The sequence below is a fragment of the Propithecus coquereli genome, unplaced genomic scaffold (assembly GCF_000956105.1).
Source record: "Propithecus coquereli isolate 6110/MARCELLA unplaced genomic scaffold, Pcoq_1.0 Scaffold534, whole genome shotgun sequence".
Lineage (NCBI taxonomy): Eukaryota > Metazoa > Chordata > Mammalia > Primates > Indriidae > Propithecus > Propithecus coquereli.
Genome location: NW_012151219.1, coordinates 944,330 through 969,026, shown reverse-complemented (window position 1 = coordinate 969,026; position 24,697 = coordinate 944,330). Strand labels below are relative to the sequence as shown.

Here is a 24,697-nt window from a genome sequence, read left to right as displayed (position 1 = left end):
CGCAAGTATTAAGCCAGGGTGACTTCAAGACTAAATCCCCTCTTGCTCAGGAATCAGTCATCGAGGCCTTCCCTAATATGCAAATCAGTAAATGCTGATGGATAGGGGATTAATGACCATAACACCTTCTTAGGATCTCAGGGACTTCAGATTTAGTGTCTGCCACTCTAGGGCAAGAGTCTCAGAAACTGCCATTCTCCTTCTGTTGGGCAGCAACAGAGCCTGCTTTTTCTAAGTGTAATATATTATACTGTAAGGACCATGCTGTGGGCCTCTCTCCACAGCGTGGGCTTCACCAAGTCCTATAGTTCTCTACAAATAGCACTACAATGTGGTTGTGAAAAAATCAGTATCACCTCACTATTTCTCTATTTCTCTCTCTCATCTCTAACTCACCTGTCTTGTCCACTCTTCTGCGGGCCATTTAATGTCTGAGCATGGTGCTTGACAAGATACCTGAATATAGAAATAACCCTGCAACAGAGATGTCTACGAGCTGTGTGGGTCTACTGAGCCAGTGAGGAGGATGCATTGGAGGGACTTCGGGGCCCTTGTTGTTCTGAATGTATTGTGCCTTTCAGTTCTTTACCAGTCTTTTGTGGTGTCACTTATAGGTAGAAGCTGTTCTTGAGAATTACCATGGACAATGTGGGTTTTACTCACACTTAGCCATTTTACACCTGTGTTTTCTAGAGTAGAAATTTAACTTATTTAATCACCTTATAGGAAAGGGCTGGGGCTGTACTCAGGTTCATGAGCTTAGCGTTGGCAACTTCAATGGACAATGCCAGGCCAGGTTCCCAAATGGCTACACACTCTGCCTCCATTTCCCTCCTCCCTGAACATTCATTTCCCTTACTCTCTCCCTGTCCAAAGCCTACTCATCCTTTTAATACCTCTCTGTCCTGGCAGTCTTCATTTCCATATTGTGATTTTATTTTATTTTATTTTGCCCTTTTCTCTCTTCAAATATATTGGGATAGGGAGTTTAGAGTGGCCATGCCAGAGTCTTCTAAACAATTAAAAGGACATGAGAGAATCTCACAATAGATTTTAGGTTCTGCCTGCCCCAGGCCTGCTGTGTTCTGCTTAGAGTCAGGAGCTTTGGAAGCCAACAGCTGGGGGCAGAAGCCTCTAGCTCCTGTGAACTGCAACCACCACCAGTCTGAGTGAGGCACGTCATCTGGCTGAACGTGATGTTTGCTTTTGTACCTGAAAAACAGATATAAAGATACATTCCTCAGAGGAATTCTATATGGATAGGTTAAACAAGATAATGCACGTAAACGGTTTAGCCTGGTGCCTGAATCGTAGTAAGTGCTCAGTAATTATTAATTATGACCATTATGACTATTATTTTATTGTTATTAATAGAATAGGTTAGAAATATCTGAGGAAGTTTCCATCTAAATGCCTACACATAAAAATAAGGACACAGAATCATAAAATAGTGTATATGAACCACTGTAAGTTTCATGCCATAAATCCCTTTAAATACTGAGCACACTGCACCTTCGCCTTTGAACATTTACTTTATTAAGGCAGTGAGTACGAACTCTTTCAGGTAGCTCAGCTTTCTCTAGAATGTAATAATTCTTTCTGAGTAAAAAATAGTCCTGTATTGTTTTCTTTCTACTCGATTCCCATTTTGGGGGCCCCAGTGTCAGTGTTTCTGTCTCCCATGTAAGTCACAGTGGGTGAATGTGGTTGGCCCATCCTGCAACACGCAATTCAAGAATTGTTGAAAGTGACTTTGTGTCCCATCAGACAACACAGGATGAGGACGCAATTTAGATCCCCCGTGATAAAAAGTCGTTCGCTGTAGGCTATACATTCCCCCATATATGTAATATATATATTAAACATCTACATATTATAAACATACTATATTAGTTTCTTCGTTTCCTAGAGCCACTATAACAAGTTACCACAACCTTGATGGTTTAAAACATCAGAAATTTGTCTCACAATTCTGGGGGCCAAAGTTGAAATACAGGTTTCAGCAGGGCCAGGCTGTCTCTGAAGGCTCTAGGGAAGGGTCCTTCCTTGCCTTCTGCAGGTTGCAGTTGCTCCAGGCATCCCCTGGCTTTTGACTACATCACTCCAATCTCTGCCTCCGTCTTCACATTGCCTTCTCCTGTGTGTTTCAAATGTCCCTCTGCCTTTCTCTTACAAGGACATCTGTCATTGGATTTAGGGTCCACCCAGGTAATCTGGGATGATCTCATCTCCAGATTCTTAATCTAATTATATCTGCAAAGATCCTTTTTCCAAATAAGGTCACACTCACATGTTCCAAGAGTTAGAATAGCCGTATCTTTTGGGGAACTCACTCTAAAACATTATAACCACTTTTTTACTCTATCATTTATGTTAAGTTTAGAAATAAAGTTTATTACTATAACTATAAAACTCAAGCGAACAAAAAAAATGGTTGATAATAGCTGAAAAATTATATTCATACACCAAATACTACTGAAATCCTGAGATCTATACGACATGGGGTTTGAAAGGAGGTCACAAAGCACACTTGTAAGAGCCTTTTACATTCTCATGAAAGCCACTTATACAACCAGGACCACATGCCCATCCCTCCAGATGGGAACAGTTGTGGTAGGTCATAAAACACATGTTATCTGAAGAAGGGGCCTGTGAATCTTCCTCTGTGACCTGGCTTTGCAAAACCTGAGGAACTGATCCACACCAGCCACGGGTACAGATGCAGGTAGAGAAAAAGTTCTCGCCAGACCTGCCTTGGCTTTAAGGCTCATCCTCTTTCTCATCTTACCCCTGTAGTGTGATTGCCTTTGGCACCCCACATGCCATCCTCCTGTGGGAGCATGGCCAGCTCACCCCTTTAGTTGTCATCAGCAGAGCCCAGAAAGCCGGCAGGGAGAATCAGCATCAGGACACAGAGCTGATATAATTTGGTATTTTAACCTCCAGTGCAAAACTGGACTGTCATCCCAATTATTTTCTGGGCCCCAGACAACTGCTTGACTGGCAGGAATCCCACTCTGCTAAGAAGACATTGGAAGGTATTTTAGATGTCATCCTGACCAGAGAATTCATACTATCTTTAAATCAGCAAGAAATGCTTATGAAAATGCAAAGATGGTTGCTATTATTTTTTTCCTTTAATTTGCATCCTTAAACAAGGACAGATAATGATGCCTTAATGCCAATTTGAGGATTGGCTGAGCATTTCAGGAGAGTACTGAGACATGGCTTCTTAACCGTCACCTCTTGGGAGATGACAGACTATGTCATGACTGGCACTTCCCTCTGGCTTCCTTCCTGACATTTAGCCAGCAACAAGGCTAAATGCCTAGAGTGCTGGGGAATTCCCATGGTGGGAACCCCTAAGAACATCCTCCCGCCTTTGCAGGGCAGAACAAAGCCCCCAGAAGAGTCTGATGGAGAGAGGAATACAGCTAACTCTTGCTCTGTCATCTATTACACCTATGCTTTGTCCGCATCGTCTCATTCAATCCTCTTAGTGACCCTGTGAGGTGGTATGAATGAAAAAATTAAGCAGGATACATGATTTCAGTCTCAGGATGCTCATGTTTTGCTTTCAATTGCTGCACACCCACAGATATGATTACCTGTGAGGAAGCCAAGTCCCAAAGAGGTTAAGTTACTTGATAAAGCTCATCTGGACCAGGCTGAGATTTGAACCTGTGCCTGCCAACTGAAAATCTTTGCTCTTTCTGCAATGCCAGATACCCTGGTCCTGCCCTAATTCAAATTCCTCTCCCCTTGGCTTTGGACTTGCACCCTCAGTAGCAGAGTGGCATTGGATATGCCAGGCAGTCTAAGTCAGCCAAACAAGCTGCTGAAATAGCCCTGCAGTGAGATTCCCTGGCACCTAAACTTCTACTCAGAGGATTCAGCAAAAGCCCTCATCAGCCAATGCAGTGTCCAGAAAATTTGTGGGTTTATAATAAGAGGACCTCCATGTGAGTGCTGCTTAGACTTCATACTTGCTGTATAGCTTGGGGCAAGTCCCTTAATGTCCCTGATCCATCTTGTGCATCTGTAAAGTTGGAGTAACACCACCTGTTATGCTTTCAACAAGAAGGATGATAAGGACAAAGATATGCTGTAAACTATAAAAATGGCTATGCAAACATAGTATTAAGATGCTATTGCAAGGAGTTACATACACCTGAGAAATAGATGGAGACCGTCCCTTGCATGACGAGTTCCCCAACCGTGATCACTGCCTGTCAGCACCCCAGGCTGGCACAAAAGCCTAAGCCACGGTGACTTTACCATTGCTTGTGCACACACATTCCAGGCCAGCAGGACCACACTAAGCACTTTGACTCTGGTGCAATGTTGGATAGGAATCTGATAATACTTCTAAGGCCAATGTTTTGTTGTCATCTGAATTTACAAAAATTGCCTCACATAGTGTATCATACTAAGTAGATGCCTAGTAAATATTTGTTGAATGGAAGAATGAATGCATACCTCGGAGATTCTTTTCAGCATGCTGCAAGGTGACTGCCATCCTATCAGGAGAACGAAGTGCTGACCCCGCAGCCTTCCTTGTCAGTGCCTGGATGCCTGTGCTGCTGCCTGCCAGGGTGGCCCGGGGCAGTCTCTCGGGTTGAGGGCTGAGGTGGCAGCCTAAGAGCCATCCTTCTCTCGGGCAGGCCGGCGTGGGGTGGGGGTGGTGTGCCTCTGAAGCCTGCCTTGACATACAGCATCCTTCTTTAGGAGGAATACCTCTTAGTTCCTGAATTTCCCCTCTATCAGTTATTTTTGGATTTTACCCCCTGGATCAGTAATCATAATGCTAAATTTTGAGATATCAAGCCAGACATTCTGAATATTCTTGACCTCCTCACTGGGAGCTGCTGGGGAAGCGGTCATTTCTGTTACGTGTCACTGTCCGTGTTTTGTCCTGCTAAGGAAGACACACACATCCCCTGATAACGCTAATCCTTGGCCTTGTGCCTAAACTAAAAGGATTGCTTTCTAATGCGCCTTTTCACGTACTTCTCACTGGAAATAGAGTTTTATGCATCCTCTATTATGAGTTCACTGGTGCACATGATTATGTCCCTTTTGCTTTGCCATACAGAGATGTTGTTACCATGTGACTTAGCTGTCTCCAGGCCAAAAAACCCATAACGATGTCATACCAGGCTTGTTATGCGCACTGCTGCCTTTTCATCGCTCATCGCCAGCCCAGGTATTGCACTTTGGGGGCAGAGTCAGAAGTTAATTGAAACGGCTGCCGCATCGCATCTCGCAGAGAATCCTTTCTCTATCGTGCATGACTAGTTATGTCTCCATATAGAAATTCTTCTCTTTTGCTGTGCAAAGCATAAGTGGAAATATAAAGTCTCAGAGAAGGGGAAGTTTATTCTTGATTGGAGCGAGAATGAGGCAGAGGCAGGACTCGGTGAGAAAGTACTTCGTAGTTGTCAGCACTTTCTCTGACAGAGTGAACCATTTTTTAGAAAAAAAAATTTTTTTAATAATCCTCCTGCACCTTATTTACTTCAGTCCACGTTAAGAAGTTTTCTGAGTAGATGGCAAAGAACAATTCTTAAAATGTGTGAATACCAAATGTAAGATAAAAAACATAATTGCAGTTTAGACTTCAGATTTATTTGAAAAGGGGATAATGATAGTAATTACCCAGTTTGAGTTTTGTAGAAGGCTAATTAGATCCCCAAAGCATTTGTATGCACAAGGAAAACCATAAATACAAAAGACCATCTGGTCCTTATCAGCTTACAACACTAACGCTGTCTGTAATCATTTTTTCTATATTGTTTTGATGTTGACACTTTATGGAGCAATACATTCTACCCTGGTTAGGGGATAACCTACGTTTCTGAAAAGCTGGGAGTTTGCCCCCTTTTTTTCCTAATAAAAGTTTAAGGACTCTAAAGGGCAAAGGAGACACCGATTTTCAGAGAAATAGGTAAACATCTTTTTGTTAGTTATACCCATTGTACCAGAAATGTCTTGTTTATAAACTTCTCTGGCTTATCTGACTTGATAACTTAGTTTTCTAAATTCTTGGATTCCATTGAGTTTTTTTTTGTTTGTTTTTGTTTTTTTTTTTCTTTTCTTTTTTTTAGGTTTAGAGTGGTGTATGCACACGTAAGTGTAACCTGCATTAGTCATTTTCTATAGTTAGTACTGTGCCTGGCAATTTGGATATTACAAAAGTAATGTTATTAGTTTTCATATTCATTGTCTGTCTTCCTCACTAGAATATCAGCTTAACAAGGGCAGAGATTTTTGTCTTGTCATGTTTATTTTATTTTATCTCCAGCTCCTACAACATTGCCTGGCATGCGGTGGATATTCCATACTTATCTGTTGAAGTGAATGGATAAATGAAGTAGAATACATGATTTCAGCCTCTAGATACTTATGACTGATTTGCTATCAATTGTTACACAATAAACCAACCCAAAATTTAGTGTCTTGAAACAACCAATATGTCATTAGATCTCAAGATTCTGTAGGAATTTGGGCAGGAATCAGCTGAGAATTCTTTTGTTCTGCATGGCACTGATGAAGGTCACTTGGTGGTTGTCAGCTGGCACATGAATGAGTCTAGGGGGTCAAGGTCAGCTTTATTCTATGCCTAGTTCATGACAGGGATAGATGGAAGGCTGGGCTTGGCTGGGACTGTTGACAGAGCACCTGCACATGGCCTTTTCTCATGGTTTAGGATTCCTACAACATGGCAACCAAAGGGGGAAAGGCAGAATTTGCAAGTAGGCTGAGAGGAAAAACCTAGAATTGGTATAACATTATTGCCACTATATTTTATTAGTCAAGCAATTCACTAAGGACAGACCAAATACAATGGAGGGTAATTAGACTCCTCCTCTTAATGGGAGAAGTACAAAAGAAATTGTAGCCATCTTTATCTACTACACTATCTTGTTGAAGGGAAAGGCACACTTACTGAACAACACTAAAACAATATTTAAACAAGAATAGTAAGTTCCAAGTATGTAACTATCACATGAATGCAGAGTAAGAAAGTCGCATGAAGGAGGAAGCCTTCATGGAGGCCGTGCATGAGTTTTGAGCTGAGCTTGGAAGAGAGGATAAGGTTTCAAAACATAAAGATAATTGGAGAGTATTCCTGAAGAATAAACGTTTTGCTTAAATATGGGTGTTCATCCAGACACTAATAACATTTCTTTATCTGGCAGCTGTTAGTTTGCAGTACATTAGTGAAAAAAGGGACATGGCCATCACCATTTTTGGAAAGACACTGCACAAAACAACATACGATTTCTAACTACATCTTCTGTGAAATGATAATTGCAACCCTCCTTATATTAATAGAATCACTTGTGAGTTATCTTTTAGACTCATGCTAGACATAGCTTTGATAGGCCTGTCCTGCTTTCTTCTTTCTGATAAGAACTAAGACAATTCCTATTTTCTTTTTCCCATTGGCTTCTGGGAGTCTCAGACCCAAAATTGAAACTCAGGCGATTATGTCGAACTTTGCATTTGGCATTTTTGCAGTGTCTTCTTTGTTTGATCCTAATACGTCAATTCTTTTTCTGTTTTGCTCTCATTGTATGAACTTTTTGCTTTAATTTACCTCAAAAGCTCTCCACAAAAATCAGTTGAGCAAACATATACTAAATACTTAATGTGTATGTGTGTCTTTAGGGTTAAAAAATATATATATATATAGGTAATTATGAACAAATAAAATAGATCCTTATTTAAAAGAATATAATTTGGCTTAGGATCCATAAACAGGAGGATATTAAGGACAACAGCAAATTTGAGGAATGGACTTCAAATGAAGTAATTGCTAAAAGTAAGATGGACAAGGTGAATCGTGAACACTGGACTGAGTCCTTGAATGCTGTAGTAAAGAGCCTAGACTTAACTGGAAAAGCCCTACATCAAAATGACATGATATATAAAACTGATACAGCATGTCCTTTTCCCAAGGAGTTAAATATTTCATGGATATTATAAATTGTTTCCTTATCCAGGGAGGAGGTCAGAATTTTTATAACATTTTCAGTCCAATAGCACCGAGGGCCCAACATGAGCAGCAGCTTCTAGGAGGAGGTCTGGGAGATGTCAGGACCAGCAAGATACATTTTGTACCTCCAGGGAGCTTATAGTACAGTTGGGGAGACAACCCTTTGGTTTATTAGCAACCAATAGCCTATCAATTAAACTATGTTTCCCCTATGATGTTTCTGGATCTTAATTCCTCTGACCTTTTAAACAAGGAACACAGGAAATAGTAGACATTTGCTTCATGTTTGATGGAAGAAATAGATTGCTCCAGCCTAAGAAGTGTTTTTTAATACATGTTAAATATACGGAACAGGAAACCACTAAATGAAATGATATGTGCTTGTTCTCCATGCTTTCTGTTCACCCTGTGAGAAGATATGCCTAGTCTTACTTCGCTGGTAGACCTAGATTTCAGTAGGTTGATTTCATTTCTAAGGACTAGCTTGAATGGGAATTTCATAGAAATTCACCTGGCCATAAAGAAGGTGGTCAAGACACCAAAAGCATTGGAGGTAGAAAGTGTTTTTCTCTTCGTTCTGCAGGTTTGGTCCATCATTCTTTAATCCCATGAGGGCAGTGGTGGATGGGATAGGGAAGATGGTAAAGTTCTTTCTGGGATATAACTATAAATTAATCCAGTTGCCGTATTTTAGTTTGGAGGAATGGGACTTTCTGCAAAGAAGGTGCATGATATGGTTACTTGAAGAGTAACTATAGTCGTTGACTCCACTAAAAATTAGAGAAAGCGCTTTAATAGTTTTGTATATAAGTGACACGTTTGACCACTCTTACCCGCGGGGCTGTGCTGCACCTTCAGGACTGAGTCACCCATTCTTTCTGCTTCTGGGGCTGCTGGCAGCTGATGACTCTGGTTGATTCTGGGAATAGCTTTCAGATGGAGAGCCCTCTCCACATCCTTCGGTATGTAAAGGTCCACCTCGCTCTAGAGGGGACAACACTGCAGGACCATCCCAGCACCAGAACTCCTACTAGATCAGCTGAGGCCTTTTTGCAATTCATTTCCTCCCTCTGCCCAATCCTATTCCCTTTTCAGCCCCACAACTGTTGACACTTCAACATGTATGTGAATCTCCATCTGTGTCTGCTTCCTGGAAGACCTGAGCTGAAGACATGGACCATTTACAAAATTGTGTCCCAGAACCAGGATTCAACAAACAACTGTGACACCCAAGCTTTTTACCAGGGACTCATGGTAGGCATGAATGTTTATAGCAGCACAATTCACAATTGTAAAGATGTGGAAACAGCCCAAGTGCCCATCAATACATGAGTGGATTAATAAAATGTGGTATATGTATACCACAGAGTGCTACTCAGCCACAAAAAAACAATGGTGATCTAGCACCTCTTGCATTATCCCGGATGGAGCTGGAGCCCATTCTACTAAGTGAAGTATCACAAGAATGGAAAAACAAGCACCACATGTACTCACCATCAAATTGGTACTAATTGATCAACACATATGGTAGTAACATTCATCAGGTGTTGGGCAGGTGGGAAGAGCGAGGAACGGATGAGTATATTCACACCTAATGGATGTGGTGTGCACTGTCCAGGGGATGGACACGCTTGTAGCTCTGACTTGGTCAGCAAAAAGGCAATATATGTAACCTAAATGTTTGTACCTCCTTAATAATCTGAAAGAGGAAAAGAAAGAACTGAGCCAGCACCCAGGTGCCCTGTGTGAATCCTTTCTCTCCACTAACTCTGTATACGACTTGGGACAAGTCGCTTCATGTCCTTGCACTTCAGTTTCAACATATTAGAAGAAGGAGGAGGAGGAAGAAAAAGAGAATTTGGTTTTAATGATCTCTAAAGGATTGTCTAACTCTAAAAATGGAAATACTTCTTGTAACATAAAATTAACTTATGCTTAAATAAATAAAAAAAAAAAAAAAAGATACACATTTAAGTAAGGCCTGTGAAGATCCTCCAGTCTGAAACCGTGGAATGCTACAGAGTATCTCTGGGTAGCTTCCTCTGGAACTGATCACCGACTCCCCTTTCCCTCTGTTTCCCCTTCCGTTCGCATCCCTGCGTCTACAGTCCTGTTCTGAGTCCCTGCGCCTCCATTCGTCTTTATAACTCAGCTTCATGTACCTGCCCAGTGAGGAATAAAGGGTGATATTTGTCTCTCATAGCTGGTGTGTGGGAAAGTGTCTAAGCACATGATGAAACATATCTCACCCTAGGTTGTGACGAAGACTGGCATTTCTCACTAATTATAAAGAATATAGGATCCCTGGCTCTATTGATTTCCATTAAGCCTGTGTGGAGGTATGAATCTTAAAATGGAAGTCCACAGCTATAGATACCTTAGGATAATGTTTTATAGCAAGGAAGACTCTAGAGAGTACCATACAAATCAGCATTTGATGCTTGTCTTAGGGTTTTATGGCTTAAAGAATTGCTTGCACTTTGTCCGCTAGTGCTTCGCAGCCATCCTTTGTAATGCTGGCCTGACTGCAGGGAAAGCCACGCCGAGGTGAATGCAGAGCTCTAGAACTCTCCTGAACCTGGCTGCTCTCTTCATTCATTCCCTTTTTCTTTTACCTGTTGTTGAGGACTTGTCTCCTTATTGTGTTGCTGGTAGGTTCCTGCTCTGGACATCTATCACCCATGTTTTAGAAAGATTCCAAAATTGCATAGCAGGAGTTGCCCTCTTGGCTGAGTGCTTTGTTAGTCAGACCCTCATCTCACTGGGCTGCACGCGTGGCCATGTAATGCAGCGGATATCAGAAAAAGAAAAATAGGCCTTCTATTCTAATAAAGCCAGGTCGTTCTCCCTTAGATAGGTTTTGATGTTGGAGATCTAGATATTAGATGGTTAGAGATCAAGTTAAAATCATAAGCACATCCTCCTTTCTTCATTACTTTTTCTCATTCCTTCAGCAGACATTTGTTGAACACCCACTTTGTATCATTATGTATACATACCTCCCTTCTTTCTTGCCCTTTTCTTTCTTCCTTTTCACTTTAATTCTGTAGCAAATAAATGAAGAAGTCAGTTCCTTTCCAAAGAGACTGCTGGATTCTTATCTTTGTATATGGCGAAGAGCAGTTTCATCTGTCCATCTAAGAGTTATAAAACATTAGGCCAGGTATGGTGGCTCACACCTCAATCCCAGCACTTTGGGAGGCCCAGGTAGAAGGATCACTTGAGGCTAGGAGTCCGAGACCAATCTGGGCAACACACCAAGACCCTGTCTCCACAGGGTCTCCAATGATAATGAAAGAATTAGCTGGGCATGATGGTATGCACCTGTAGTCCCAGCTACTTGGGAGGCTGAGGCGGGAGGATTGCTTGAGCCCAGGAGTTGGAGGCTGCAGTGAGCTGTGATCATGCCACTGCACTGTAGCCTGGGTGACAGAGTGAAATCTTGTCTCAAAGAAAAAAAAGTAGAGAACTGGTGACCAGATCTATAGAAGCTGATTAAAATGTCATTTTCTGCCATTACAATTAGGTGTATACCTTCCTAACTACGAGAATGCTGGTATCTGCTCTTCCTCTGTTGTATCAAAAGGCCAGTAGGAATCAGAGAACACTGGCTGATCTTGAGGTTACCTGGTCTAGCCTGTCATGGAGACTAATGAATTAATTCTTTCTGAGTTACAAGAACATAACTTTCTGGTGACATGGGTCTTACAGATACTGCCTTTGTCCCATGTGCTGGGGATTTCCTGACAAATCTTAATACTCAGTGTTCATTTTTCTAGCTCCTCCTGCTTACCCGTCCTTCTGTGTGCACTCATTATTACACATTGCCCTTCTCATTTCATTGCACAGCTATTGCTGAGTTTGTGTACTGTTATTTACTGAGTACATAGGGAATAGTGATTCCTTAGCACAGAGACTTTGGAAACAGGCAGCCCTATGCAGTGGACATGCTGATAAGAATTGGCTCACACACACACACACACACACACACACACACACACACACAAATCCCTAATATGTAGTGTTTGCTGATTTTCATTGTCTGAATACTCCCACCGTGGCCAATTTCAAGCTACCAAAGTGAAATCAGTAGACACACAATTGAGAAAAGACGAGAGCAGAGTTCTCATGAGCTGATGCCAGACACCATCATCCCTGTGACTGAGCCCAGCATCCACCCCTTGCCAGTCCCTGGGAACATTACTTACCCTCTCTCAATCTCAGGTTCCTCATGTTTGAAGTGGAGATAATGTGAAAATATTCACCCTAAATGGTTATTGTGAGGATTAAATGATACATAGACCTTAGCTTAGCAGGAGGAGTATAGTAACTATTCAGTAAGGGATAGCTAGTTAGCTAGGTTTACTAGGCACCTTAATCCCATCAGTAGTCCAGCTCTCTCTGAAGTAAACATTACTTCTGATGAAGTTTCCAGTATAAATCAACTCATGATATCAGTTTCAGATGTGGAAAAGAGCTGGCCTCCTTTGGTTTAGGGATACACTTAACAAGCAAAGTGGTGGCCCTTATAGTTCGTTCCATCATCCTATTTAACTAGTTGTTACATGGCTACTGTTTACAACAGTGTGCTGTGCTGGATATTGGGAGGAGAAATACCTGAGTGTGTCTAGACCTCACTGAAGCAGTTTATGGTTTAGTGGAGGGAGACAGATGTGTGTACAGGTAACACAGAATTGTGAAGACAGCTGGGCTGAGAGGTGTCGGGGAAGCACGTCTGGTGCTGCAGGATAACTCCTCTGAAGGGAACCCTGTCTGGACTTGACCAATGCACGCAGCTTCAGAGACAGGCAAAGTATGGAACTTGCTTTCCTGGTGTGTGAGTCCTTCCTGAGTATAGAGTAGGAAAGGCCCACTGCTCTTCTAATCCCTTCTGGAATTATGTGTTGCTTTAGACTAAATTCTCATTGGGGAAGTCTATATTTTTCAGTACGAGTGGAGACGCTTTTTTTGTCTAAGAATAAAACCACATGTGCCTACACTATTCCATCCTGGCTAGTCAGAGTCAAGGGTGCACAATAAATACTTTCAAATGATGCTGATGATGAGAGCAGACAACTCTGCGAAAAGAGTGGGTGGGTCCCTGCACACTTCCTTCCCCAGTTTTTCCTCTTCTGGATTGTTCAGGGATGGGAATCTGCCAGGTCAGCATTTGTCTCCCCTAGGCAGTGCCACAGCTGTACTTGTCAAATTTTTGCTTGCTAGCTCTTGAACTTCTGTTTGAATGTTGTGTCTAACATCTAGGGAATGCTTTTGTTGAAAGAAATGGAAATCAATTTGATAATTTGCATAAAGTATTCATTTCCATTGTCTGTCTTCCCATCTGGAAGGTAAACACATTGACAATAAGGGACTCACTCTTGTATGCCCTGCCCCCATGGAGAGCTGACATTATGGAACACATAGACTCAACTTGTCTTCAGCAGCAGCCCTGGGAGGAAGGTGTTGTTTTTATGCCTTTTGTATACATGTTGAAATGCGGAGTTTGGGAACCTCTCCCACTCGTTGCCACTGGGCACAAGTGCACCCCCTGACTGTGAAGATCCTTTGCAAAAAGACCTTTGTTCTCATGAGAGCTGTAGGCCTTATATTTATATATATTGATCTATCTAGTTAGAGAGGTCAGATATTCAAAGTAACATAATTTTTAAAATATTTAACTTCCCACTGTGCTTTTAAGGCCACAAAACTGATTTTGCTTTCAAGAATTTACTAAGACACTTTGAAGAAATAAACTTATACAAAACTCTGGCCCACATTTTCCAATAAAGCTGGTCCCATGTTCCTCAGAGCCACAAACAAGGCTTGGATGAAAACACAGAAACTGATAGCTTGCCTGGTATGACAAACCTCCAAACACTAGGCTTCTCCTGTTCTGGCCCAGGTCCCAAGAGGCTGTCTTTTTTATGTGAGTGTCTCCACTTGCTTTTCGCTGCTCCTCAGAAACAGGGGTGGGGGAAGTAGAGTCTGAAAACACTGGGCTGGGAGATGATAACTATTCTTTTGTATACGTGTGTAGCAGTGTAATGATTTTCCTTTTAATTTATAGAAGTTGGGGAGATGCTCCTGGGAGGTGCTACCACCTCTTCTGGCCCTGGCTTCTTCCTTATTTCCTTTGCTTCTGTCTAGAATTTGGACTCAACTGTTTTGAAAAACCCTTCTCTGCTTGCCAAAAGATGTATGTATTTGTTTGTGTGTGCATCCTTCGGTATCCAGCTAAAATGTTCCTCCTCCATGAAGCCTATTTTAATCCCTAAGCCAGAATTCACTGAGTCTGTTTCTGTGTCCCGATGGCACTTTCTACCAGGCTAGTGGCCCTCATCTGGTGCCTTGCGGTATTACCAGAACACCCACGGGTGTGGGTACACCCGCTTTCCGAATACCACCCTAACCTGATGGATAAGCTCCTTGGAGACAAGGACTCTAAATCATCTATGCAGCCCTCCTTCCTACCAGTATGATGCTTTGTATATATTAATGTTCAGTAAAGGCTATCAAACCAGATCTCTGCTTTCCAAAAATGTATTAAAATATAAATGTGATACTACGCAAAGTGATCTACAGATTCAATGCAATCCCTATTAAAATACCAACATCATTCTTCACAGATGTAGAAAAATTGATTTTACACTTTGTATGGAACCAGAGAAGACCCCACATAGCAAAAACAATACTAGGCAATAAAAACAAAATGGGAGGTATCAACTTACCAGACTTCAAACTTTATTATAAGGCTGTAGTAATCAAAACAGCTTGGTACTGGCACAAAAATAGAGCCATTGACCAGTGGAACAGAACTGAGAACCCAGATATAAAACCGTCCTCATATAGCCACCTAATCTTTGACAAAGCAGACAAAAACATACACTGGGGAAAAGAATCCTTATTCAATTAATGGTGCTGGGAAAACTGGATAGCCAGATGTGGAAGACTGAAGCAGGATCCACACCTTACACCTCTCACAAAAATCACCTCACGCTGGGTAACAGATTTAAACCTAAGGAGTGAAACTATTAGAACTCTAGAGGAAGATGTTGGAAATACTCTTCTAGACATTGGCCTAGGCAAAGAATTTATGAAGAAGACCCCAAAGGCAATCACAGCAACAACCAAAATAAATAAATGGGACCTGATCAAATTAAAAAGCTTCTGCACAGCCAAAGAAACTGTCACAAGAGCAAACAGACAACCTACAGAATGGGAGAAAATTTTTGCATGCTACAAATCCGATAAAGGGCTGATAACCAGAATCTACTTAGAACTCGGGAAAATCAACAAGAAAATATCAAACGGCCCTATCAAAAAGTGGGCAAAGGACATGAACAGAAACTTTTCAAAAGAAGACAGCATAATGGTCAAAAAACATATGAAAAAATGCTCAACATCTCTAATCATCAGGGAAATGCAAATTAAAACCACAATGAGATATCACTTATCTCCAGTGAGACTGGCCTTTATCAAAAAGTCCCAAAACAATAAATGTTAGCGTGGATGCGGAGAGATAGGAACACTCATGCACTGTTGGTGCAATTGCAAATAGTGCAACCTCTGTGGAAAGCAATATGGAGATATCTTAAAGAGATACAAGTAGAAGTACCATTCGATCCAGCAATCGCATTACTGGGCATCTACCCAAAAGACCAAATGATACTATATAAGAAAGACACCTGCACCCAAATGTTTATAGCAGCACAATTCACAATTGCAAAGATGTGGAAACAACCCATGTGTCCATCAATACGTGAGTGGATTAATAAAATGTGGTATATGTATACCATGGAGTACTATTCAGCTTTAAGAAACAGTGGTGGTATAGCACCTCTTGTATACTCCTGGATAGAGCTGGAATGCATTCTACTAAGTGAGGTATCCCAAGAATGGAAAGACAAGCACCACATGTACTCACCATCAAATTGGTATTAACCTATCAACATATAAATGCACATATAAGAATAACATCTATTGGATGTTGGGCAGGGGGGAGGGGGGAGGAGAGAGGAGGGGATGGGTATTTGCATACACAAAGAGTGCAATGTACACCACCCGAAGGATGGATATGTTTGAAACTCGGACTTGGGGGGGGAGGGGGGGCCAAGGGCAACATAGGTAACCTAAACATCTGTACCCCCATTATATGCTGAAATAAAATATATATGTATAAATGTGTTGGGGACATTCACAACTCTCTTTACTATAGCAATTGGTTGCTCTTGCAGTATTAAGAAACAGTGGGGTCCGGTTCACAATAGATCTTAAATCACTACATTAATTGTTTCCATATGTTGCAGTTGGAAAGTCCAGTTCCCTATTATTCCTTCCTACTGTGAACCTAACAAATTACATCGTCTCTTCTTGGCTGCCAAAGTATGAGCCTAATTAGCATTAATTCTTGAATGAATGTTTAATATATCCACTTTCTTTTTTTATTTTTCACTAGAATAATTTGTGCTGCTTTTAAGACAAGGTCTCTCATGATTCTAGCAAAACCATTGCTACACACATTGCCCCCAACTACTCAAAGCTCTCCGTAAATCCCATGGAGATTTTGTTTTAAAATTTGCTTATAAATTGCTAAATCACCCCATTTTAAGGCATTGTTCCTTTCTTTTCCTGTAGCATATTTTCAAATCAGTTTAACAGTCTTTCTTTGCAAATGATGGCAAAAATCCACTTACTTAAGGCACTTCATATTGCACCTACTGCCGCATTCAGCAGATAAACTAATAATATGCATACTTTATTATACATTTCCTTCAATACCACTTTTCTAATCTGGTTTTACATTAATCCTTTTCACTGATTTAAGTTCCAGCCAGAATGAGCATGGTTTTGAAATCAGAGAGACCTTCATTTCAGGAGCATCTATGCATAGATGCCCAACAGTAGACCTCCAGCCTGTATGTCCAGTTTTCTTTTGTACACCAGCATTCAGATGGATAAAAGATTTGTCCATCTACAGACACATAGAACTCTTGATTTCTCTGTATCTCTTACCCTTAGCCCCCACCCAAACCTTAATAAGCTCCTCCTTGCTTATTCCTCACCTCCATAAATAGTGCTACCTCCTGCCTAGCTATCCAGGCCAAAAACCAAAACACAATAATAAAAAATATGAGTCATCCATTATGTCTCTACCTCTCTTTTTCTCACTCCTCACTTCCCAGCCATCAGTAAGTCCTGCTGACATATCCCTAACCTGACCTTTGCTACTATCTTCACTGCAAAAACCCAGGTCGAACCATCCTCTTCTCTCACCCAGATTACTTCAGAGCCCAAGAAGTCCCTCTGCTTTTATTCCTGTTTCCTATGCTATAGTTTCCACACAGCAGCCAGAATGATCTTTTAAAGACATAAATAAGATGCTATCAGTTCCTTGTTTAGCACCCTACAATAGCTTCCTCCTGAAAAAAATAGGATTCAAGTTGCTTAATAGCCTACATGACCTCACCTAGATACCTCCTACTTCTCCTTTCTTCCTGTAGAAGTCTCCATGGTCTGCTTTTAGTTTCCCCTGCAAGATCCCATCTCAAGGCATTTGTAGCCCTCTCAGTCTATAATGATCTCTCTCAGACTTCTGAAAGTTATTGCTTTCTGATTATTCAGATCTCAGCTCAAATGACACCTGCGCAGTGAGCCCTTCCATATCCTTCTTACTAAAGTTGTCACCCTTCCTCTTCAACACATATGCATATTCACCCAGCTTGTGTCCATTACCTTGCTGTCTTCTCTTTCTGGCATTTATCATGATGTAGTATAAGTAAGTAAGTATAAGTAAGTGAATGAATGAATGAGATTATTTATTTGTTTTTTCTCAGAACAGTCTCTTGGAGGGTAACAACAGGATCAGTTTTGTTAGTCTGTATCCCAGCACCTAGAACTATTTTTGACAATTTGTAGACACTCAATAAATATTGAATGAGTGAATTAATGATGGAATTGAATGCGTGACTATTGAATGATTGAATGAATCCAGGAGTATTGGCTCTATCACTTGGTGACTGTGGAAATACTGCTTAATTCTTCTACATTTGTTTATTTATCTGTAAATTGGGTTTGTTGTCAGGACAAAGCATAATAATTATGTAAACCTCTCATTAAAATAAGCAGTAATGAATATTAATTTTCATGGTTGTTTCTCTGTACATTTTTTTTCTCATTGTCCCATCGTCTTGCTCCAGACTCTTTGTGTTTGGCTTTCTGTATGGGGCTCACAAACCTTCCTTGACCCTCCCAGATGGAAGTGTCCTCTTCTGACTCAGCCTCCCAATATATATGTCTTGAACATGGCTCTTAACCTTCTCTGCCTACGTTCAGCTACTCAGTGTTCTTTTAGTGCCTACAATGTACCAAACATTGTGCTGGGTACAAATATATTTATTTTTGTAGGTTATTACTGGTTTATTTCTGAAGCTTAACTGGAAGCTCCTTGAGAACAGATAGATCTGCATCTGAATTACCTTTGTAACTTCACATTGTCCAGCATTGCACCTTGCATGGAGTCCTCATTTCATAATTAGGGAATGAATTGCCCTAACAGAATCGTAAGCTACTGGACACACTAAATTCATCCCATTTTGTCCATTCTTACATTTCGTGGGACACAGGAGGGACAGGGATGGGACTGTGAGAAATCTTTGAAATCTTGAAATCTTTGCCTATCATACTTGCAGAGGCCCACAGACCTCTGAGTTTTGGGGTTTTGATTCAAGCCATTGGTGCTGCTCCCTTTGACAAATGTTTCTACCAGGAATTTGATCACCAACTCATCTTGGATATAGAAACAAAATTATACAGCGTTCAGTGATACAAAGATGGAGCTTGGTTGTTGAATTTCCCTTTGTCATAACTAGAATACAGATAGCCAACTGTCGATGAATTTGCTCTGTTCCATTAAAATCCACTGTAGTGCTGATCTAGTGACCTAAGGGCTCAAAGTCAGTCTTTGTCCTGGGCTAAGTCCATTAGCCTCCAACATATAGATGCCTTTATTTCTACTTCATTCTTTGCACCTGCATGCATGCATTTTCTCCTATGTATTTTCATATTTGTTTTTATAACCCAAGCCACCTGCTCATTGCATATAGCCCATCTTCTTGATGTAATGACACAACCAAACCACCAGACACTGACATAAAATTTCTGCTACAATGGCTTAGGCCACCATTAGTTCTGCTTTTTTTGCCATCCCAATAATGGATTCTCAAGTTTAAATTTACTTTCTAATTCAGAACAACGGTAATTTTGCTAATTACTTTAAATGATTTCTGTGTAAAAAAATATGTTAGCATTAATGGCATTCTTTGGATTTTTAAGAGTGAGTTACATTCATTAATTAGCCAATTAATACAGCATCCCTGGGTGGAAGACTTTATCAGCCTGGATTCTGTTTTGTTGATGGAGGAACTGAAACAGATTGACTCAGACTTGTCCCTTGGAGCTGTGTCTTTCACCATTTTTTTTCTCTGCCCCTTCCTCCTCTGCTTATTTTTACCACATCTTCTCTCCCCCTAAACATCTGGCTTATAGACTGCAGCATGGGGTTGGGGGGGCTGGGGTAGGGTGGGAGGAACAGCTGTGGCACAAAAGAAGACTTAATGACCAGCACTAGGAATTTAGCTGGAGAAGACCCTGTTCTGTGGGAGGGGAGGGTTGGTTGAAGCAAGAGTTTGTATTTGCACAGTGAAGTCACATTGTTAAGCATTTTTCAGATCTCTTTGTATAAAGCATGCCTGTTTTCCAGTGGCATTCCCAAAGGCCCCATGGAGTGGACTGGGCTTATTCCCTATTACTCTGAGTGGTTGGCCATCCCCCAAATACATCTCTTGTCATGCATTCATTCAATCATCTGCCCAATAAACTAGAGTGAGCAAATTTTGCTGAACAAAGATAATCATGAAAGGGTAAATGTATTCATTTCATGTTTCCTGGGCAATAATTTTGCTGGCAGAAGTTCAGTCAACAACATTTGATTATGTTCTGTATCGTGGGCACATAGAAAGGGTAGTAGGTGCAGCCTTGGACCTCAAGGTAGTTAAGTTTATGTGAAGGCTGTAAAATCAACATATAGAGTACAGATGAGCCCCTTCAACACGACTGTGAAAAGTGATATCTCTACTTTTACAAATGATGGTGAGAAGTTGGAGTGTCCTGTGGAATTCACATATCTTCTTTGAAACCCTCCCAGATGAGTTGCACAGCATTTTGTCATTTGACCAAATGGGCATATTTATCAAATTTTCAGAGGACATAAAGATAAAAGGGAAAGCGAATACTTTCAAATAATGTGTCAAGATTCAGGAAGACCTCAGACGGCAAGAATAGGTTGACAGTATCTAAATTAGTAGAAACCAGATTCAGATTCAGTTCATGGCTCCAAAGTCTGGGCCTTGTTAGACCTGACAAATTTGTTACAAAGGATGATATTCCCAGCACATTTTTAGTGGTCAGACAATATCTGAAATTTTAAGTCTAATTCTGAGTTATATAGACAAATACTGTTCAATGGAAGTATAACAGGAGCCACATATGTAATTTTAAATTTTCTACTAGCTACATTCAAAAGGTAAAAATAAATAGGCAAAATTAATTTTAATAACCTATTTTAGTTAACTCAATATACACAGGACATAATTTTAATATATAATGAATATAAAATTATTAATAAGATAGTTCACTTTTTTTATACTAAGTCTCCAAAATCCAGTGTGCATCTTACACTAATAGCACGTCTCAATTCTAATGCTTTCATCAGAAATACTTTATCTGTATTTAGATGTCATGAAATTTACAGTTGAAAAAATAAACTCATGTATCCAAGTTGTTCCAAACCTATTTGAAAGTTTTCCAAGAACAGAATCAAATACAGGTTTTAAATTTAAGTTTGAACTATTTAAAATTAAGTGAAATTTAAAAGTCAGTTTCTCACTTCGACTGGCCACATTTCACGTGTTCGATAGCCACGTGAAGATGGCAGCTACCATATTGCACAGCTCAGGTCTGGACTCAGGATCATTCACAGTGTGGTCACCAGTACAAGGCAGGGTCTCAATCAGGAAGAGTGGGCAGAACAGGAGCTGTGTGGTATCATCAGGGCACTGTGGGAGGAGGCTGGATTAAATGGCCTCTGCCTTGCTCTGAGTTCTTACTGTTTCTCCGAGCCCGGTGATCTTGGCATTTTGCCTTGCTTCCTTCCCAGAGCCTGTTGACTCAGTGTTGACTTATGTAAATAAGCCCTGAGTATTTTCAGTCTTTTGGGTAGCTACTATGCCACCTGCTTTCTCAAGTTCTTCTTTAAAAGTAGACATGCTTATAGCTCCTCAAGGACCCATCACATTTTCTGAGTACATAAACTCTCTTCTAGAAAGACAACTGGCTCAGCGTGCTCCATCAGCTTAGCATGAGCCTTGCTAAATGAGCTGTAAGTGCCTTATGGGTATAGGGTCTAAAAAGTGATCATCCTCAATGCCTTGCCCATTGTCATCATCGTCATCATCCTCATCAATATTGCTATCATTCCCCTAACCCCTTTTCAGTTAATCAAACCCTCACTATCCAACTAAAGGCTCCTGTTTGGGGATAGGGGAAACTAGACTCTTGTACTACATATCAAGCTATAGAGTTTATGGAAAAGAGAAAATAAACTAAAATGTGGTAGCCATTGTTACATAAGCCTCACAGAAGGAAGGCTGGTTAGCTCTCCCCACCTCTTTTCTAACAGTTGAGAATAGTGAAATTCACAGAGGCTAACCAGCTTGCCCCAGACCACACAGCAGGGCTCAGATGTAAGTCCACATGTAGGGACTGACTTCCAGTCCATAATTCATCCCTGTTGAAGAGCAGAGCTCAGAGAAAGTAATAATACAGTAATACATGGTTGTGTTGTACATTGGGTTTCTACAACCAAAGGATGGTATAGTCATTAACCTAGAAAGTTGATGGGAAAAACTACCTTACTACCCCTATGTTATGAACTCATGGCCCTCAACATCAAATAAGGATTCTACTTTCACCTTTTTTTTCTAAGCACGCTCACAAATATTATCTTAGGACTTTCCTCACACTTCCTGATAATTATCCCCATTTTGCAGATGAAAAATTCAGGAAATTTCTAAGAGAAAAAACAGGAGTTAGGGTAGGAACATTCATTTCTTGTGAAATAATGTCTCAGGAGGGCTGCTGCCTCGGTTCCAACCCCCTGTTATAAATCCTTGAGCATAATAGAAAAAAAAAGCATGAAGCTGATGGTGGAAAATGGCCTGGTTCTCCAAACGTGAGTGACAATGCTGATCACCAGTGATGGAGACACATTGTAGGGAGTAGCCAAGTGGGAGAGGTGAGGGGGCTCCTGCCAAGAGCATCTCAGGAAACTCGACTGGAGTCCTGCACGCCTGGACACCAACTCTGTGAATATGCTGTTCTTACATAGTGACTCTGAGGGAAGTTGAAAAGATATTAGGAAAAAAACGGCTGAAGCATCAGCCAAGATTTAGAGCCCTTTCTTGTGATTTTCACTTAGCCACATGTTGAGAATATGGCTGTATTTCCAGGTGGTGTATAGGAGAAACTTGAGAGGAAAATTAGAGAAGACTTAGTGGAGCAATGATGTGGACCACTTAAGATTTTTCTTTTTGCTGATCGAATGAACTATAGAGAGGTCTCTACATAATAAGAACCCAAATAACTTATTGAATTTCTTTCTTTCTTTCCTTACTTTTTTTTCTTTTTCTTTTCTTTCTTTTCATTTTTGGCAACTGTTTTAGCATCTAACCTAAGAGTAAAAGGCTGATTTAAAATGCGTGAACATTTGTGCTGGAGAGCGTTGTGGGGAGAGTTCATAAAGGTGCCTTTAAATGTATGAAAAAGGTGATTTCCTAAATTGACATTAGAGTCCCCCCTGAATGAAGATACCAATTGTGTCTCAGTTTCTTTCACAATATCCTAGAAAGTGGTGAGGGTCAGGGTAGGAGTGGCAGAGGTTGGCAGGCGCTAGCTGATGACACAAACATTATCCTTTGGAGGTTCAGAGCAGAGGTCTATCCACTGAGATGTCCAAAAGCAGAAACTGGACAGTCATGCTTGCCCCAGACTATGTCTTGCTCTTGCTAATAAAATCTTGATTTGAGCATGTTGGAGTAGTGTCCCATAGTGATGACTTTTGAGAGTGGTTGTCATTAGTGTGAGAGCTAGTGTGATGCCAGAGGAAAACAGGGAAGAAGAACTCTGGGTCTCTCCTGCTGTGATTTCAGCTGTGGTCTTAAACTGTGGCCATAGCCTTTCCTTGTTCTGGGTCTCATGGCTTTGGGACAAAGGTAAACCACAGAGTCAGCTGCCACTAACCTCGTGGGCTTGAAAGGCTTTCATCATATAGCTGTCACTTAGAATCTTCTCCAAAATCATAAACACATAAAATATGTCTTGTTCTAGATTATGTCTTAAAAAGCAAAAGCTATCTTCACAGTAGGGATTCTTCAACATTAGGTCCAATGGCAATAAGAGTTGTACCAAAAGACCCAATAAAAGTTAATCTTTTGAAAAATATTATTCCACCTCTATATCTACATATATATTTTTTAATCTGGGCAGTTCATTAAGTACTTGACTACGAAGCAGAAACAGTCACAGGACTGAGCCAAAGAAATATGTTGAGTGGTGTTGGAGATGGCTAGAACCCAAGAGGAGCCAGCGGAGCTTGGGCACGGGGCAGGGGTGAGCAAAGGGGAAGGAGGGTGGCTCCCCAGGGAGGGCCCATATGGACACTGACTGAGTGCCTGAGTGCACATCAAACTGACGATCACATCTGAGTCAAGGATACACAGAAATATTCATGGAATAAACGTGATAAAATGTGGTTGCATGAGAGGGACAGAAAGGTGTGTGGTCTTTTGAACTCTGGCCATGGTCCGTGATGTGTCCGGAACTGCTCCACAGCTCTGAGAGGAGATGCTGTTACCATCTGTGGTGAAGCCTTAAAATAAATTGAATTCTGAGGTCCACATCCTGCCTCTGAGGACCCCCTAGAGCCATGAAGACAGTTTCACACATGGCTCCTGGGGCAGAATGGATGGGCATTAGAGCGTGTGGAGTGCACTGCCGTTGTTTACACTCTCCTATGAAGCACTGATGTCTTTTTTCCCTCTTAGAGTATGTTGACACATGTCCACTCAAATAAATAAATGTTCCCATCTCCACTGATCTGTTTGGAAGCATCAAGAAATTCATGTGGGGAGAAAAACTCATTTATCTTTAGAAACTGAAAAAGCGAATATTTCAGAAAGACCTGGAGAGAACTGAGAGGCATTTTAGAAATTATCAATAAATCAGCATCTTATTTTTTACTAAAATAAGCAGTGACTATTTATATAGCCCAGGTGGAGATTTTGAGAAAGGAATTATAAGATGGAAGAGATACAAAGAATCTTTGTGTTTTGTTTGAAAGCCAGAGGATCTTCAAGCAGATGTGAGACGCAGGCTTTACACATCTGTGAATGTGGGTAATTATTATATAGAAAAGTGACTATCTTAGTAGCTAAGCAGATAATCTGTGCTTTTTCTCTACCTCTACATTAGTACTATTACTAATGTTGTTGTAATTATTAGAATGACATTAAAATGCCAAACAAGTATAAATATAGAAAGATCTGTGTTTTATGACCAGAATCTAGGGACATAGCCATTCAT

At 40.9% G+C, this 24,697-nt stretch overlaps 1 protein-coding gene across 1 annotated transcript in view; it reads left to right on the top strand.

The window, feature by feature from the left end:
• FAT3 (FAT atypical cadherin 3) overlaps positions 1-24,697 on the top strand; it is a 528,492-nt gene that overhangs the window by 275,685 nt on the left and 228,110 nt on the right. The gene's annotated exons all lie outside the window — the stretch shown is intronic.